This window comes from Eupeodes corollae, chromosome 1 (assembly GCF_945859685.1).
Source record: "Eupeodes corollae chromosome 1, idEupCoro1.1, whole genome shotgun sequence".
Taxonomy (NCBI): Eukaryota; Metazoa; Arthropoda; class Insecta; order Diptera; family Syrphidae; genus Eupeodes; species Eupeodes corollae.
Window position 1 is genome coordinate 98,435,785 of NC_079147.1, and position 14,418 is coordinate 98,450,202.

General features: G+C 37.9%; 1 protein-coding gene across 1 annotated transcript in view; it reads left to right on the forward strand.

Annotated features, from left to right (window-relative positions):
• The first annotated feature begins 369 nt into the window (after window positions 1–369).
• The window catches only part of LOC129939005 (calcyphosin-like protein), a 115,430-nt gene continuing 101,381 nt past the window's right edge, over window positions 370–14,418 (forward strand). Inside the window, exons 1-2 of the mRNA XM_056046857.1 lie at window positions 370–516; window positions 697–800. The gene's annotated coding sequence lies outside the window, so the exon portion shown is untranslated. The remainder of the gene's footprint in view (window positions 517–696; window positions 801–14,418) is intronic.

Genomic DNA, 14,418 nt, shown 5'->3' on the forward strand with positions numbered 1-14,418 from the left:
CCTCGCAAAGTTCGTACATCCATGATGCTGGAAGCATGTCTGGCGTCGATTGCAATATGGTCAATCTGGTTGAAGGTAGACGACTCATATACAGCAATTTTATTTTACTTTTTCAAATTAAATTTCAACAATTTGCGAGAAGCTAGTTATCAAAAAAAAACACAACACAACACAACACAACAATCATCCTAATTATTCGCATTCGGATAAATAAATGAACCCATCCTAAATATCAAACACACATTTAATCACCCTGTAATAATTTTTCTTTGCCGATTTTAACCGCCAAGAGAAAATGAGACAAAGCCATTAATGCATGCGCAAAACGAAACAGCAAGCTATATGCAAGAATTTAAAAAAAGACCCAGCTGTCAAACAAAACACAAATCGGAAAATCAAAACAAAATTTGAAAAATTAAAATTCATCGCGTTCCGTTCACTTCACCGGTAGTTTCCTAACGAGTTTGAGTTTGGTGTTTTATTAAAAAGAAAAGTTATATTTTGTTAATAAATAAGGTAAATCATAAAATTTAAACTATCACTGCCCCTAAAAGTTATCAAATTTAATAATTATTAATAATTTCCTTGAAAAACCACGATTTTTCATACGAAACCTTCTAGAATTTCGTGGAATAAAATTTCGAAAATTCCGTTTTCTATGGTTTTAATGCATATTCCTTTTCATCTTACTTCCAGGGATCTTCAATAAAATCAGGAATTCCAAACATTCTGGAGATAGCTTTTCCAAAAAAATCAACCAACCAACTTTCATCTAATTTTAGTTAGCAAACCATCAAAGGGTAAGTGCCAACGCCTCAATCATGTAATTTATTTTTAAATTCCCTTCCAAAAATGTGAAAATAATATATATGTATGTACCTTAGCTACCAAGGACGTCCAAAACACTCCACATAACAAATAAGACTTCATTAATTCTATTTAACTTTGAATATTCGATTTCCAGTGTAGTTGTTGTGTTGGGCCAGGTCCAGATCGAGATCCAGGTCCACAAAAATTTATCTTTCCACACCTAAAATATTATATTACAACCACTTCATTAGTCCTTTTCTTTGAAAACAAATTAATTTATAATCCTTCTGTCGACTTCGGCTTCAGCTTGGGCTTCGGTGTCGTCCTCGTCCTCGGCCTCGCCCTAGGCCGTGGGATGGAAGTTGGGGTTGGGGAGAGTCAAGAATTGGTATTGTGGTTGACTTGGCATCATCAATTATTATGGACCCCAATTCAATTGCTTTAGCAAACCAGAGTGTGGAAATGACACGGTATGGTAGTTTTTTGGTTTGTAAATCGATTCTCGGGTTAATGATATGACCATTGTCTCACCTCTTAATGGCAGCAAATATTCAGGATAATTTACTATAGAAATTGTATGAGAAGTCCGATGGACCAAACCAACAGCCAACCAACAACTAGCCAGTGAGGCAGTAGAAACAGCTGCTGCTTCTGATTTTACAACTGCTGTTGCTACTGCTGCTGCTGCTGCTGCTTATGATGCTGACTGCTACCTTGGAAACTACAATTCCAATGAATGTGTAATGCTCGGTAGATTACCTATGTATGTACCTAGTTCGTTTGTGGAAATGAACCTAATCCTGGGTAAAGTTGAGAATAACTGACGTTCGAGTGGTAATGGCCCAGATTGTGCTTGCTTTTGCCATGAATGAATATGGAAGGTATATTTCGTACCTACCTACCATGTACCTATAATTGTAATAGCAACAGAGAGAACAGTGAACATTTAACCACTGTTTATATATGTATATAAATTTATATGTATAAACTTGAATGGTTTAATAATCTGATTTACTTTGATAAAGTAGGAGATTTCCCGAAGTAATTGAAAGTGATTTGGTGATAGTAGAGCAACTAAAGTACCATATAATGGTTCAGTTATATCCTGCAATTAAATTGGAGAGGATGTAGGTTGAATGGTAAGTACCTAGCATGACTCTATAAATGGCTAATGGTTCAGAATAAAAGTCAGAGTTTTATCTTGTTTTTGAATATGTAGTTGATGCAAGGATTTTATATGTGAGAGGTTGTTGGAAAGTTTTACAATTAAAACTCGATTATGTCCTAAAGTTCGTGGGAGGAAGAAGTCAGAAAGAGTCTAAATGGGTCATGAACCTGAACCTGATCGCTAAATACCTTGATCTCGACTTGATATAAGACAATAACAGACGTTTTCTTCACTCTTTGTCAACCAACTTGTTCGCAAACTCCGCAGTTAATCATCAGCATTAGTTAATATTAAACTCAAAGTTGAAAGTTAAGTTGAGAATTGTATTTCTTCCTTTTTTTTAACTACAAACTCAGTAGTTACAATTTGAAGGTAGCTTATTTACTTACTTACTTAAGCTTAAGTACGCGCCATCGTGTACGGTTTCCGAATATGTGTTTCAGCTTACTCCAACTCTTGCCTAGTGACGCTGATTCCGCCTCGACTGTACTGCGCCATGTGCTTCTCGGTAGTTCAGCACTTACTCCTTCTTGTGTGAGGGGATTCCACTTACGTCTTCGTATTATAGATTCTATAGGTTCCTGACTTGTCCTTCTATGAAGGACCTCACATGAAATACGGTTTGGTCAGAAAATCCTTAGGATGTTACGAAGACATCTCTCGACGAAGGTTTGAAACTTTCTTCTTATGGCTGAAGTAACCTTCCAAGTGCTGCACCCATAAAGAAGCACATATTCGACATTTGTGCGAAACAGTCGTAGCTTTGTTCTTAAGCTGATAGAGTTATTCCTACGAATTTTTGACAGCAAACCGAACGCCGCTTTTGAATTGCCGATAAGGCAGATGTAGTCTTGTTCGCTTCCGCCTTCGATGGAAATGATACTTCCAAGGTATTGAAAGCTCTCCACTTTTTCCACCGATTGCGAGAAAATGTTTATTTGAGCGGATGGCCTGCTTCCGAGGCTGATCATTTTTGTTTTTCAGGAATTAATTTTCAACCCCACAACTTCTGCTTCTCTCTCCAAACTTTTTGTCATTTAACGGAGATCCATGTTCCAATGAGAAAGTAAGCAAACATAATTCGCGTAATTCATGTGCTTTTAATAGGATGTCAATGTCCATTGGTTTCCTCCGCTACCTGACAAGGCTGAGCGCAGACATCGCTTATCACCAACAAAACCAATATTGGCGACAGAATAAAGCCCTGTCTGACTCCGCTTCGGATTTCAGTGAATTGACAACCTACCATTGGCAACACTTTGCTGCTTTAATAACAGCAATTAGTTTTTCTGGGATGCGTCTCCTCCGCAAAAGCTAACCAGATATACTCACGCTATCAAAGGCCTCCTCGATCAACATCAGATGTAGTATTGATCGATATTCAACTCACTGTTCACTAATGATCCGAAGGGTGAGGCAACGGCCTAGTCACTGATAAAGCTTAAAGTTCTCTACTCTGTACATTTATGTGCTAAGTAGTGTGTGTTAATATGATCAATACAGGAGGATCCAGCGTGGATCATAAGTGCTTTAATTGCGGCAACGATCTTATCTTTACTGGGAGGTGCGGTGCGGATTCAGGGGTTAGTTTCTTCAGGAGCTTCAGAAGGTATCGGCAGCACGTTGTTTGCAAACATTCGGTTTAAAACCGAGAAAAAAGTGTTCTTTCCACTTTTTGACTTGCTCATTAACCAAACTTATCACAGTACCGTCTACTTCTTTCACCAGGTGTTGCTTTAAGCATATGTGTACCGATCAGCTCTTTGGTTATTCTGTAAACGGTCCTGCTGTCGCTACTGTTTGCAGCATCTTCAGCTTCTTGATCCAATGTGTTGATGTAGTTACGCTTGTCGCGGTACACACTGCGGTGAACCTCACTCCTTTTCATGCGATACGAGAACTAAAGCTCGTTTCTTTCTTCCTCTTGTGCAGTAGTTGTTCGAGCCCTTAACTGGGGGCTCGTGTTGTTCCGTTGGATCTTCGAAATGCAGCTGTAGGCTATTTCAGGGTAGCTATCATTAAGTCGTGGCCACGGACGAGTCCCATGTCGGCGCCTCTTCTGTTTCGGAATTCCAAGAGACTGCTTCTAAGGCGTCGACTAATCGCTAAGTGGTGAATTTGGTTGGCAGACGCTTGCCTGTCCGCCGACACCCAGATAATTTTATGACAGAGGTTGTGCTCAAACATAATGCCACCAATCACAAGGCTATGGGCGTTGCAGAAGTCAATGAACCTCTCACAATTATCATTGAAATTGCCGACTCCGTGAACACGCATCACATGCCTTAGCCCGTAGTTGTCGATGTTATTTGTTGAATATAGAAGAATTCTTTCTCTTTATCAGATGCGAGCTCCTTCGGTGCGTAACACTGTATAATGGTGACGGGTCGTTATCTACTCTCAAACCGAACTTTGTTAAGCCTTTCCCCAAGGAGCTCCCACGTAATAAGGCTTCTGGTTGCCATTTTTGTAAGGAGTAACCCAACCTTTTCGAAAGTTTCCTGGATCATGACCAGAGTAGAGCAGTGCAGTGTTACGTGTCGGTGACTTGTATTTGCCCGATCCCAACCATCGCACTTCGCTTAACCCTAAGATATCTATCATGTTTCTCTAAGCAATGAATAAATGTCGATTTAGTTTTAGTTTCGCTTCCGTTACCATGGAGTGAGGTTCTAAAGAAAATAGAATCGCAATTGTGGCCTCACATTGATAAGAAATGAGTTCTGGGGAAACCGTCCCCTTTTATAAACCTCTCGGAACCGCAATAACGTTCGGGAATCGGTTTCTTTGACAAAAATTTGTAACAACTTAATGAATTGCTTCGCGGTCGGTCAATTAGCGCTGGAAAATGCCGTTTTGGTACCATAAACACTTTTTGTGTAACGAAAAATAAAAATATTATGACGGATTTATATTTACAAAACTAGCGACCCTAGTGCTATTTTGTTGCATTCAGATAGGAAATCAGGTCTTTGATTTTCATCTCGGAAAGTTCATCAAGATCTTTAAGGAATGCCCTTTCGGAAGCTTAACATTCTAGAACTGGCCAGGACAGAACATTTACCAAGAAAGCTATGAAGGCCCGATTCTTTCCAGTTCGTTCATTTCTATCAATGTCACTATGAATTGGAGCCTAAATAATAGTGACACTGAGGTTGATGTTGAGCCTGGATAGTTCATTCCGACATAGTTGTACCTGTATAGAGGATGGTGTGGCTCAATTGATAGCCGTGTTTCTATTTTGGTTCAGTTTTGTACTGATTAACGCCTAGTCCACTGCTCGTAGCCCAAACCCTTACTTTCTTCAACGACATCTTCGTGATTTCGCTTATAGCGGTCCTTAGCTAGCTGTCTTCAGTTTCACACGCCAAGTTGGTTGAGGTCCTCGCCGTCTCTCCGTCTCTCGGGATTGCGTTCAAATTCCTTTCCGGCTAGACGTTGATGTCCATTCGCTCTACATGACCCAGCCATCTAGGTCGTTATACTTTTATTCTGTTAACCAGGTTCATGTCGCTGTACAGCCCGTACATCTTTCCTCCATTCTCCATCTATGCACGGTACCAAAAACCACCCGAAGAATTTTTCTTTCGAAGCATTATAGGAGGCTTTCACCTTTCTTTGACCTTTTAAATATTGTTCCTCAAGAATTGACGGTTGAGTTTTGCACAATTCTTTACAGAACGATATTGAAGAAGTCGCATAACAGTGCATCGCCTTCTCTAAAACCTTTTTTGACATCATCGGTAAGATCTTTTCCGACCTTGATAGAGCAGCGTGCATTCTCCATCGTCATTCTGCACAAACGGATAAGTTTAACAGGGGTGCCAAAACTCGGTGCTCGGTAGAGCTCTTGCCTATAGATGTTGTCACACGCGGCTTAAGATCGATAAATAGATGGTCGGTATTGATTTGAAGCTCCTGGGTTTTTCCCAGATCTGCCGTAGTGTGAATATTTTTGATAGTGGACTACTTTCCTGGTCTGAAGCCACTCTGATAAGAACCTTTCAGGTTGTTGACGAACGGTTTCAGACGGCAGGAAAGATCTTATATGCAATGTTCAGGAGACTGATGCCTCCGTAGTGGGTACAATTTGGAGGGTTTTCTTTTCTTATGTATTGGGCAAACTATGCTGAGATTCCACTCATCGGGCATGCTTTTTTATAGCACGGCTAGGTACTATAAAATCATTTTTTTAAATGAGATACCGATGCACATTGGTCTTAAAATTTTGAATATTAAATTGAGAGGGATGAACAGAGTTCGGTAAATATTCCACGTTCTCGATAAGTGGTTAAAACAAATAATCTTTATAAAGGGTGATTTTTTTGAGGTTAGGATTTTCATGCATTAGTATTTGACAGATCACGCAGGATTTCAGGCATGGTGTCAAAGAGAAAGATGCTCAGTATGCTTTGCATTTCATCATGAATAGACTTACTAACGAGCAACGCTTGCAAATCATTGAATTTTATTACCAAAATCAGTGTTCGGTTCGAAATGTGTTTCGCGCTTTACGTCCGATGTATGGTCTACATAATCGACCAAGTGAGCAAATAATTAATGCGATTGTGACCAAGTTTCGCACTCAGTTTACTTTATTGGACATTAAACCAACCATACGAATGCGTACAGTGCGTACAGAAGAGAATATTGCGTCTGTTTCTGAGAGTGTTGCTGAAGACCGTGAAATGTCGATTCGTCGCCGTTCGCAGCAATTGGGTTTGTGTTATTCGACCACATGGAAGATTTTACGCAAAGATCTTGGTGTAAAACCGTATAAAATACAGCTCGTGCAAGAACTGAAGCCGAACGATCTGCCACAACGTCGAATTTTCAGTGAATGGGCCCTAGAAAAGTTGGCAGAAAATTCGCTTTTTTATCGACATATTTTGTTCAGCGATGAGGCTCATTTCTGGTTGAATGGCTACGTAAATAAGCAAAATTGCCGCTTTTGGAGTGAAGAGCAACCAGAAGCCGTTCAAGAACTGCCCATGCATCCCGAAAAATGCACTGTTTGGTGTGGTTTGTACGCTGGTGGAATCATTGGACCGTATTTTTTCAAAGATGCTGTTGGACGCAACGTTACGGTGAATGGCGATCGCTATCATTCAATGCTAACAAACTTTTTGTTGCCAAAAATGGAAGAACTGAACTTGGTTGACATGTGGTTTCAACAAGATGGCGCTACATGCCACACAGCTCGCGATTCTATGGCCATTTTGAGGGAAAACTTCGGTGAACAATTCATCTCGAGGAATGGACCGGTAAGTTGGCCACCAAGATCATGCGATTTGACGCCTTTAGACTATTTTTTGTGGGGCTACGTCAAGTCTAAAGTCTACACAAATAAGCCAGCAACTATTCCAGCTTTGGAAGACAACATTTTCGAAGAAATTTGGGCTATTCCGGCCGAAATGCTCGAAAAAGTTACCCAAAATTGGACTTTCCGAATGGACCACCTAAGACGCAGCCGCGGTCAACATTTAAATGAAATTATCTTCAAAAAGTAAATGTCATGGACCAATCTAACGTTTCAAATAAAGAATCGATGAGATTTTGCAAATTTTATGCTTTTTTTTTTTTTAAAGTTCTCAAGCTCTTAAAAAATCACCGTTTACTCGATAGTACGTTCGGAATTGAGTTCAAGTGTAAAGTAATGAGCATTCTTAGAAGTTTTGCGTCAAAATTATTTTAGGGGGCGGGGGGTTGGGGAAGTTTAATGAAACTGCCTTATTCGAAAGAACATTGTTTTTAATAATATCTGTAAAGAACGAAAAGCATGAAACATTTCGCCTGTGTTCGAATGATGAAAGTGTTTCGGTTATAGTTCAATCACCTATTATTTTTGATCCTATCTTATATGTGAGTGTAATGTATTTAAATGTTCATACTTAATAGTTGATGGTTCCAGGCTAAAACATTGCTTGGATGACATTTTAGTTTGCAACTAAAAAATGTAATGCAGCTTCGATTTGGCAATTTGGCATTGCCAAGTTGGTTGATAAAAGAATTTGGGATTAATGAGCAGAGATGATTGTCACACAGGCTAGACTTTAAAAGTCGAAATCTATGTATAAACAAAGTGCGCTCTTAACATTTATCAAGACCTAAACGTGGAATTATGTTCAGTTATTTTAATTTTAGTTTTTATCTCTACTTTCTGATGAGAGAAAATTCTCTCTTTTCTTTTCTTAAAATATAACACAAAACCTGATAGGAATTCTAAAGTTTAATAGTTAACTTTTTCATTTCCTAGAAGTTGCCTTATTCTTAGCTCCCTTATGTTGCTTGAACCTGCCCAATATCTAAGGTTGATAAGCTTTGGACTTAGGATCTTGAGTTGAGAATCACATCTTCGTAAAAAAAAGCATAAAATCAAAAGTAAAAAAAAAAATCAAGTTGTTTTCAAATTCGAATGATGGAAATGGCTCTAAATGATATTCCTGAGATCGATTTTTGATTACTGAAAAATTTTATAGCTCTAAACAAAATGTTTCCAAATAAAAGTTTAAATGTTCCTAACTATGATTATTTTTGTTTATTGGCCCTATTAGTAAGTCTCCTTTTATCAATTACGCTTTATTTATCTTAAATTATCAATAAAACACTTTTCTGTATAAAAGAATTAACATAAAATAATTGCGGTTTTGTTCGTAACCTTATGTCTACAATATTGCCTTTACTTTTCGATATAAATTCAATTATTCAGCCCTTTTCAAAGTAAATACGAGGCAAGTATTTTTGTTGCCTTTGTGGTTTTGACTCATACTGGAGTTATAGGGAAATTCCTGAATTATAGACTGAAGTTTAACCACACACATTTCAGTTTGATATCTGTTTTATTTGTTATTGGTAAATAACTACTTTAAACTCAGTTATTCAATTTAAAAACAGGTATTCATTGTTAAATTTATTGATTTCATTAGAATTTTACAAAATTAAGTGAAAAACTCTTTGACAAGCGAGTTATTAAATATGGAACTATCGGTTCTAGTCCAAAAAAAGCTACTTAAGGGGAATCGCTTCATCCAAAATGATGCACTCAATTTCTTTGCTCAAAAATTTTAATAAATAGGGATTAAAGATTATTCAATTTGTATTTTTAACGAAAAATGAAGAGTTTATACATTTTTAATAGCTTAAACAGTCATAATTAATTTTTTTTTTTAGAAACAATGTCTCATTTAAAATGATACAATGTGTTAAGTTCCATAAAAAAGCTGTTTTAACAGTGGGAAAAGTCGTAAAATCTCCTTAATATTTCGTCGGATATCCCTTTTGCTTGAGCACCGACTCCAGTCTCTTTGTCATTGATTTAACAAGCTTTGAGGTGTATTCTGAGGATAAGCTGCCCCATTCTTCCAAAAGTGCCTTTTTTTAAATCTTCCATTGATGAAATCGCGTGTTTTAGAATTTCGCGCTCCAGCTTCGACCATAAATTTTGGCATTTAGGTCTGGCGACTGGGCAGGCGGTTGCATGACATGAGGGCAGTTCTAGATTAACCAAGTTTGCACAGCTGCAGACTTGTGTTTAGTGTCGTTATCTTGATATAGTCGAAAATTGTCCTTGAGTAATTAAGTAATTCATTTATTAATTTGGCTTTGCCGTTAGCTCGAATATCAACTTAATTTTTTTCTTACATTGGTCGTCTTTATTTTAAATTTCAGTTTTAATTATATATTGATTTTTACATATATACATATGTATATATGTACATCTACTAGTTTAATCATATTCTCTCATAATCAATTTTCTAAATCTTCAAATTTCCTTCAGATAGTTGACAAGATTTGTCCAATATTAGAATCGTCTCTTGGAGAGTGAGAGAGAATTATATAATTTTATACATTTTTTCCTTTACAGCAAGAATGTTACTTCTATCAATTTGCATATCTTCACCAAATGAAGTTGCAATTCGTCGCCATTTGTCATACCAACAGCCTTTTTCCTTATTTCGTAAAGCAGTATCATTTTGCTCAGTCGCTCATCTGGAAAACCCAAGACTTTAATAATATAATCCGCTTGTAGTTTCAAAGTGTTAGTAAAGATCTTTGGTAAGCCAGTTTTATAAGTAGATCGCATAGTTCGGCGTGTTCGGCGAAGATTTTTTTTTAATGAAACTCTTTTTAAATTTCTCAATTTCCTTACACTCTTCCATTCTCCAAACATGAGCTGCATAACAAAAAGTGGACTTCACAACTGAATTAAAAATTTGGTATAAACTTCTTCCGTTTTACTTCCAATTACTTTCAGCTTCAGTCCAATTGGATCGCGAAAAGATCATTATTTTTGATTTATTGGTATTGATTTCTAATCCCCATTTATCGCAGTATGCAGACAGTCAGTTTATCATCAATTGAAGATTTTCTTTCGATTCCGACAGCATAAAGTTAAACATTTATACGGATTTCGGCTATTCCAATTTCTTCAGGTAAGTGGTTAATTATGTCATTATTAAATTGTAAAGGTTTCATACGCCAGCAGAAGACATACAGCCCTACACCATACCATGCCATCTACCGTGTTTCACTGTCCCACGCAAATTCTCCAGCTGGAGCTCCGTATTTGGCTGCCTTCAAACGTACCCCCTTACCCTTATCCATGAAGATTGAATTTACTTTCATCAGTAAATATTACAGGTTTCCAAAAAATTTCGTACAAGTTAAGGTGCTCAAGAGCAAATGTGATTCTTTCTATTTTGTTTTTACTGCTGATGAAGGGCTTTTTTCTGGCACTCCTTCCATTAAAATCGGCCCTTAAGATCCGGCGTATTGTCTTAGCGCCGCAATTTTGAAGTACATATTTTTCTGCTTCTTGGGCTAACTTTGGTGCACTTAAAGTAGGATCTTCCTTCACTTTTCTTACTATTCACCGGCAATCACTATCAGAAAATATTTTATTTAGAGCTCCTTTTGCCTTACTGACCACTCGATTTTCACGGTTATAATGTTCAATTATATGTTGCACTGTCGAAGAACTAATTTTTATCATTTCTGCAATTTTTAGTTGGCTCTTTCCATCTTCAAAATGTGTAATTATTAGTTCACGGGTTTCGATACGCGCGCGATCGAGGAGATATAGGGATGTCACAACAGGAATGAGGTTCGTAAATTTTACCAAAAGGTAAAAAAAACCTCCCAAGGGTACGTACCAGCCACGAACCGAAGCCTATAAAGACGATCAGGGGAACATCGTAGTAGAACCGCAGTCGATGCTGAGAATATGGAAAGATCACTTCTCCAAATTATATAACGGCGATGACGAATCGAATTCCGCTGTAAGGGAGAAAGAACCACTCAACCTCGGCGACGCAGAACAAGAATTCCGCCTACCCGACCTTGACGAAGTGAAGATAGCTATATCTAAACTTAAGTCAAACAAAGCTGCTGGAGCTGACGGCATCACCGCCGAACTATTCAAAGCAGCGGGAGATGACTTGGTAGGGAGCATGCACTAACTCATCTGCAAAATATGATCGGAAGAAAGCATGCCCGATGAGTGGAATTTCAGCATAGTGTGCCCGATACATAAGAAAGAAGACCCTCTAAACTGCGAAATTTACAGAGGCATCAGTCTCCTTAACATTGCGTATAATATCTTCTCTGCCGTATTATGTGAACGTCTGAAGCCATTCGTCAACAACCTGATTGGTCCTTATCAGTGTGGCTTCAGACCAGGAAAGTCCACTATCGACCAAATATTCACACTACGGAAGATCTTGGAAAAAACCCAGGTGCTTCAAATCGATACCCGCCATCTCTTTATCGATTTTAAAGCTGCGTATGACATCTTCTATATGGAAGAGCTCTACCGAGCAATGTCTAGTTTTAGCATCCCTGTCAAACTTATCCGTTTGTGCAGAATGACGATGGAGAATGCACGCTGCTCTGTCAAGGTCGGAAAAGATCTTCTTCAACGTCGTTCTGAAAAGCATTGTGCAAAACTCAACAAATTACTCGGATACGCAGATGATATTGACATAATTAGAAGGTCAAAGCGTGATGTCAGTGGAGCGTTTTTGAGCATTGCGACGGAAGCGACAAAGATGGGTTTAGTGGTCAATGAGGGCAAGACCAAGTATATGCTGTCATCAAAAAAGGACACTAAACAACGACGTCTTTGACAAAACGTCACCAGCGCTGAAATCAAACGAAGAATAACTCTTGCAAATCGCTGCTTCTTTGGACTTAGAAGGCAATTGAGAAGTAAAGTGATGATTCGGGTGATTTTTGGTCCCGTACGCATAGATGAAGAATAGAGGAGAAGATATAACGACGAACTGTACGGGCTGTACAGCGACACTGACCTAGTTAGCAGAATTAAAGTCCAACGGCTTAGATGGCTAGGTCATGTAGAGCGGATGGAGACAGCTAGCTAGGGACCGAGCTGGCTGGAGACGCATGTTGGTTGAGGCCCTGGTCCGCCCCGGACTGTAGCGCCACCTTAAGTAAGTAAGGGTTTCGATACTCGTATGGCGTCCCATGTCAAAAACACAAATTCGATATATTTAATTATGCGATTGAAATACGAATGAAAGAGAAAATGAGCTGCTACTTGAATTTCATTATAAAACAAAGTCAATACAGGGGACTCATTCCGAAATTTTCAAAACGATAGTCGTTTATTTAACAACAATTAAGATAGATTACTAATGTTTTGTATATATCAATGTGACAGTCTGTATTTTAAGGAATTTTAGGATTTTTGTTACGACCAATAAATACATACAACTTTATTAAGTTTATTACCATTTATTATCATAAATCGACAGTATTAATACAAAATTTGAATTAATAATATTGTAAAGAACACGAGATACACCGGCGTAAACAACTCAATCTCGAAAAAATGGGCTCGCACTTCCTCCACGATTCCGGCTAATTGGCTTATCTAAAACAAAAAAAAAATAAAAGTGTTTACATGTGCTGAATCCAACCCAACAAATTTCAAGTCATTCGGTCAAGCCGTTTTTGAGATATGATGGAGGAAAGTTTGAAAACACAGTTTTGAGAAAAACTCGTTTAAAGTTTCAAGTGCAAGTTTCAAGTCAGAACGTGAGATTCGCTTTTCATCACGTTTCTCAACATAAGTATGGGCTTCCATCCCATCCCATAACCGACATTACTTTCAAATTACCTTCAAAACCTTCAATACAAATTTCCTGAATAACTTTATCAGTAAGCTTACCTGGTCCTTTCCCACCGATTCCTTCATTTGTTTTATCTTTTTTAACAGCCCGAAGTCGTATCTTTAAAACGTCAAGGTTTAGAACTTGAAAAATTGGAGAATGTACCGCTTCAATGGTCCATCGGTAAACTTGCTCTTGTTTGGGTGTAAACGAAGATCCTTATGCAAAATACGTCACAATGCGGTCTAAGAGATGCTAATTCTTGAGAAATTCTCTCCGACGTGGAATTGACTGATTTGAATCGTTTGCTATGGACGCCTGAAGGGCAGTGATATTTTCGGCACTTCGACCAACTTGTGTCTGAATGACATGGCTACAGCACGCAACGAATATACACTAAACCTGTTATTGCTTGAAGCCTACCCACTAGGGCGAGAATTACGACTATAATTGGAGTTAACACTCCGACTCCTAACTTCGTTAGTACTCTTTCGAGTACTTAGGAATGATGAAAATGTTGAGTTTACTGAGTAAATTGACAATGACAGTGATATGACTAAAGTGCGTTCAAAAATTAAATTCAAACTTGTCAAGTTCTTATTGGAAAACGCGATATTAAACAAAAAAATTAGTTTGTCTTATGTTTTTCAAGCTTTGTTTCCTGTTAGAAATAAGAAAAAAACATCGGATTTGGCATTTTTGACACGACAGGCCACAGTACGACTGCACTAATGCAATTCGGTATATTTATGAATTCAACTATACTTAAAAACAAGGCCTCTATTTTACACCTCTTGAATAGTTAAGCAAATATTTAGAAAACAATATTAGGCAGGTAAAGACAGGTGCTCATGCAGTCTATGGTATAATTTTTTTATTTTTACTTCTTTAGAACTTAAAATTTACCACATTCCCATGTTGCACGTTCGTTTCTGCCAAAGGCATTTACCCTTTTTTTATTTCTCAGTTCTTTGGGGGTGTTTTCTTGTTGACGGAAATCGTTCTTTGCATGTTCTTGTTCCTAGTTTTTTGTTGTTGTTGTTTTTCTTTTTATTTTCTTCCATTGCCGATTCCGCACTATGTACTTTAAGACGTGATGTTATTATGCAAAGCAAGCGTTTCCCTTGCTGAGCTGAAAATCCCCATTAGATGATCCCTCTATCTTGATGTCCCTTACCCAATATATATACATACCTACCCAACTACATACATATATGTATAGTATATGATATCAAAATATAGCCAATTGGGATTCTAGTCATGTTTCCTACTGAAACGAGCTTCCCAAAAAAGTTCTGTTTTCTTACATTA